Genomic DNA, 5,267 nt, shown 5'->3' with positions numbered 1-5,267 from the left:
GTGAGCCATGTTGGGCATATTCTGCAATCAACATTTTGAACTGGGCATTGCCAAATACAAATTGTTTCACTAACAGTCCCTATCTAGCAATGTCATCATCACTTCTGTCACCCATAAGAAGGTCTTGTGTAAGTCCATATTTATGTGCTTTCATAAGGGCACCACATTGGACATACGTATCGACCACCGCATTGCCAAACATAGCTTGTTTCTCCACAACTCAGAGCTTGGTTGCCGGGAATATCTTGTAAACAATAGCCCAAAGCTTCCTTGCCACAACCATGTTGGACATATCTTGCAATCAACACGTTCCCAACAGACTATATCTCAACAAGAAGCTTGCCAAGAACTTTATGTACTTTTGTAAGGGCTCCACACTTGCGTGCATAATAAACAAAACCAAAGCATTGACAAGCACAACATGTTTCTCTAATGGCCCGGGTTTAGCAATGCCATAGTGAATTCTGTCACACATAAGATGGTCTTGTGAAAGGCACGTTGCATTCAAGTGCGAGCATAGGTGACTGTGTTTGGGGGGGGGGAGAGAGAGAGAGAGAGAGAGAGAGAGAGAGAGAGAGAGAGAGAGAGAGACTTTTTCTCAAGGTGTTGAACCTTAGGGTTGTCAGGTATAAGAGGCTGGCAGAGAACTCTTTCTTTTTTTCTTTGCTACAGTAGGCTCGGGTGTTGTTCTTTTGCCCTTCGAAGGAGATGATTCCAATTGTTCCTTTTGCATCTATAGACACGTATACTTGAGCCGTTGAGTTGTTGCAATTTTCTTATGCGTCTTGTGTAGTGTGATGGCCTTGTATAGACAAAAGCATGCACAAGTTGTAGCGCATGCATACACTGATTACGTCGCATGATCGAGTCAAAGTCGATAAACTGAAAATATGCATCATAAGTTGAGACTATTCGATCGAGGTCAAGGGCAATGGCTTATAATATGCAAGCGGCTGCATGTGGACTCGCGAAAGCACAAGGACACATTAGGCTTGCCAAGTAAAGATATAGAATTGATCTACAATTGTTGATTAATGTGATAGTTTTATTGTACACTCTAAGGGCGACAAAATTGAGGCTCATAGAGGAATAGTGCGGAACGGAGTGGAGCATAGGAGCCAAAACTTGCAAAGTGGTGAGAGTTGAAGGCACTACAAGAGGTTGTGTGCTCTTGTGACGCTGTTAGCGACGGAAATACACTGGGTTTTTATAACCCCCGGCGTCGCTAAAACCGTCGCTACGAGAGCGTCGCTATATGCGTCGCTATAAGCGTCGCTATATAGCGACGTTCATAGCGACGCTCATAGCGACGATTATAGTGACGTTTACACAGAAGACTATAGCGACGCTCATAGCAACGCTACAGAGCCATAAATAGCGACGCTTATAGCGACGCCCGAGAGAATTTTTTTTTGGTGGCAGAGCATTGAATGCCCTGCCACCCATCAAACATATTGTACTTGATTCACTTTTTAAAAAAAGTGCAAGGGTAGATAATAGACCCAAAATAGTCACCCACAAGACGCATTGTTTGCAAAATTGACAATTGTACACATCATAGGCAAAATGAATTGATTGGCAAATGTAATAATGACAATTGTACAACATCATAGGCATAAAAAATTGATTGGCAAAAGGAACTGCGGTGACAAATGTAATAATATACATGGTTCAAAAAGACGTATAAAATCCATCTCATGATACATAAGCTATGAGAAACCCTAAACTAATGCTATCTAGCTACGGCTAAACTGACGTCGTCTAGTCAGACGTCTCATCGCGTCCAAGCGGCGTATCTGTCGGATTCTGCAAAAAAAGACAATAAGACAGCTTTCAGTAAGTATAAACATATAACGACATTTATAAAACAATACAAAAAATAAAAAAGAGTAAACCCTAATACTAACCATGCCGCCGCGAGAACTGAAAATGTCCATCAGGGCGTTTAAGCCCTTCCTGCCTGCGTACTCGCGCTCGTACGGTGTGGGATCACGTCCTATCATCGACCACTGTCAAAACATACAAAGATTTCATTATGTTAGAATTAAAAAACTCATAAACCCTAAACTATCGAACATAAAGAGCAATGTGAAAACACTTACAAAATCGGCCTCAAATGATGCCCATCCACCGCTCCCCAAGTGGTGCGAGCTCCCTGCCTCTACTCGCGCTCTGGCTGCATCCTTTTGTTGCTTCCACTTGTCGGGATTCTCGCGCGCTGCTTTCTTCGCATTCTTCCAATCTTCTTTGGCCAGCCAATCTGGCCTGTTCCACCCATTCTTGATTGCTTTTTGCACTTCGGAACGCTTGTGTTTGCAGTATTCGCGCATTCGAATCTTCATCAGGTCTTCATTGAAGCGCTGATCCCGTGTTGGAACGGGAAACTCATCATGAAGTATGCTGATGACTCTGTTTTTTAAATCACTTGGTACTTCACTCCATTTGTTTAGTATGTAGTGTCTAAACAGCTGAGAGCAAAGACCACGCATGCGCGAGATCACCTTCTTGCCGTCATCATCCATGATGATGCCGCCGCTGATGTCGACGGAGTAAGGCAAGCCCTCTGGCCGGTGACGCGTGAACCTGGGTGTCCCGACAGGGGTCTCTAGCGGCGTGTCGATGGGGGTACGGACGTCAGGTGTCTCCACCGGCGTCTGGGCCCCGAAGCGAGGAGTGTCGAGTGGGGTGGCTCCTGGCGGAGTAGGTAGAGGTGTGTAGCTTCTAGGAACAGTCAGCCGTGCAAAACCTGGTGTAGATGGCGATGCTGTGGCTGGTGTGGGGGCGGGCAAAGAAGGGGAGGGTAAAGAGCCTCGTCGAACACGAGGCGGTGTGGAGGCATCGGTGGCAGAATCCCCACAACAACCACCACCGCCACCACTAGAGCGCCGGTGTCTAGACGAGTGTGAATCTCGTCTCGTCGACGCCGAAGCTTCGGAGCGCGCCGAATGCTCCGAAAGAGAGGGAAATGCGGATGGAGTAGGAACGCGCGATGATGCGCCAGAGCGATGACGCTCCACGTACCACTGTCTCTGCTGCGGTGACAAAGAAGAAAGAAACTCCTCATCATCCATACCTGCATTAAACACACGAATATTTAAACTTAATATTGAATGAATAGAGTAGACAATGACGCAAAGACCATTAAATACAATGACGTAATGACGCATATAAATACAATGACGCAATGAATTGAGTGATAGAAGAGGCAAATCGAAAACTCAAAATTTTCAATCAAAAGATGTGAGCGCGAGTAGAAAAGAGCGTTATACACCATGGAAGGTACTTAGAGAGCCAGAGCTTTTACAACACGGAGCAAAATTGTTCAAATACAATATTTGTGGCTTTAAGAGATCTCTCTCTCATCCTCGCATAACTCAGCATAACTTCCTATATCTATATAGAGCTCTCCGTTTAAACACATATCCTCTGTTTCATTTTGTAGCTCCTCTGCATGCACCCCATATAGAGTAGTAGCATCTTGATGCTCGTCTGGCACCACCGCAGCGGCTTCTGATTGAGCATCTTCTCTGATCTCCTCCATTGATGTCGTTGTGATTGGCACATGGTAGCCTTCATACGTCCTTGCACTACGAGGGGCTACCTCTATGACGTACCACCAGTTTGATGTAGACTTTGTAGGATGAAATATTACCTGCCAGAGCCACATAACTTACATGAGAGCTTTCAAGCACATAACTTGTAAAAGGGGGATGTTAACTATTTACATACTTACTTGTTCACAATGCTCGGGTAGTACGAAAGTGTCTCTTAGGTCAGTCCATTTCTTAGTAGAATCCACCTCAAGAAAACCAGACTCTCCTCTACGCACAGTAGCGTTGCGACCCTCCATGATTATCTTGAACCATTGCACGTCGAACAAGTCGACAAAAAATCCTCTGTAATCGATCCTCAAAATCTCTTGCAGCGTGCCGAAGTAAGTGAGTTCCGCCACCACAGGATCTGCATCAGAAGAACGTCGTCGACTAGACTGTTCAAATTTTGCCATGATTCCACAATCTTGAGTAAAACGCTTTTTGTCGATTCGTTCCACCCTAAAATGTCGACCTTTACACGATGCTGCTTTGTATGACTTATACTACAACGAACAAAGATTATGAGTGGCCGTTCAAACGTTTATAAATAAAGTCACTTGCTAGTCGTACATTGCAAACTTACCTTGGTCGCACAACCCCGAGAGTACTCCCACTCTTCTTCAGTCACTTCGTCACCGCATTGTTGTGCGCTTTTCAATTGGTTGTGCAACCATCTTAAGCTCATGAAGGTTGGTAGGCTCTCCAGAACCGCTGGATAGTGCATCGGTGGTCGTCTTCCCCGTCTCCACTCGATTCGTGCCCTTTGTCGCTCTTGCTTTGCATCCTCATATTGTGAAATCCACTTTTGCATCACTGGATTGTGAAGCATGCAAAATCGGTTGATTTTAGCCTCTAGATCTTCCGTCATCTTCTTCTCAACACCGAGATTGCACATGACAATCCCAGATATGCGCTCATCATCTATGGTTCGCCATAGCGTGTCCCGGGATTTATCAAATCCGTCTAGCCACTCTCCAATGTACACTAGGGACTCTGATACCAACCAACCTTCTGCCATGCTACCCTCCGGACATGCCTTTTGATGCACATATCCCTTAAGCGTTTTCATGAAACGCTCTAAGAAGAACATCCATCTGGAATGAACTGTGCCAGCTATTTCCACCTCATCAACTATGTGAACAAGAAGATGCACCTGAATGGTAGCATTGTAGTAGGAAAATGTTTCTCAAACATGCACACAAGCTCCGCAGCATTTAGTTTGGCGAATGGTATGGAGTCTACGTTGATCTCCTTTTGTGAGATCCATTGCACCAGCTTTGCAAGTTTGTAGATTGTGTTACGGATGTCGAGAGACAAACATCCCTCAATGGCAACCGGTAAAATAAACTGTAAAGTATGTGCAGCAATGATATTAAAGTCCACATTTTATGCAATGATATTAAAGTCCACTATGAACGTACCTGACACATTTTATGCCAATCGTGTGACTTCAAACCGGTAAGCTTTCCTTCTTTAGTAAAACACGTTCGGAGCGAGTGCATTACGCCAGTGGGGGTCCGCAAAGATCGAATGGTCTCTTTTACTTTGCATTCTTGGGCTCCTGTGAAAATCCATGGTGCTTTAGGGAGTTTTATCGATCCATCAGACGCTGTTTGCGGCCAATATTGCTCCATACGATCCACATTTCTAAGGTCAACTCTGGCTCCCAAAGTA

At 44.9% G+C, this 5,267-nt stretch overlaps 1 long non-coding RNA gene across 1 annotated transcript; it reads right to left on the bottom strand.

Moving 5' to 3' along the window:
• Nucleotides 1-1,634: 1,634 nt before the first annotated feature.
• On the bottom strand, nt 1,635-2,236 carry LOC147446411 (uncharacterized). Its single transcript, XR_015189940.1, has 3 exons — nt 2,103-2,236; nt 1,908-2,009; nt 1,635-1,806 (listed from the first exon to the last, which is right to left on the bottom strand). It is a non-coding gene; the product is annotated as an uncharacterized LOC147446411 (long non-coding RNA).
• Between the last annotated feature and the right edge of the window lie 3,031 nt (nt 2,237-5,267).

This window comes from Adiantum capillus-veneris, chromosome 12 (assembly GCF_014529385.1).
Source record: "Adiantum capillus-veneris isolate H3 chromosome 12, ASM1452938v2, whole genome shotgun sequence".
In the NCBI taxonomy this organism is placed as follows: domain Eukaryota; kingdom Viridiplantae; phylum Streptophyta; class Polypodiopsida; order Polypodiales; family Pteridaceae; genus Adiantum; species Adiantum capillus-veneris.
The sequence above is the reverse complement of the archived record's forward strand: the minus strand, read 5'-3'. Positions and strand labels throughout refer to the sequence as shown.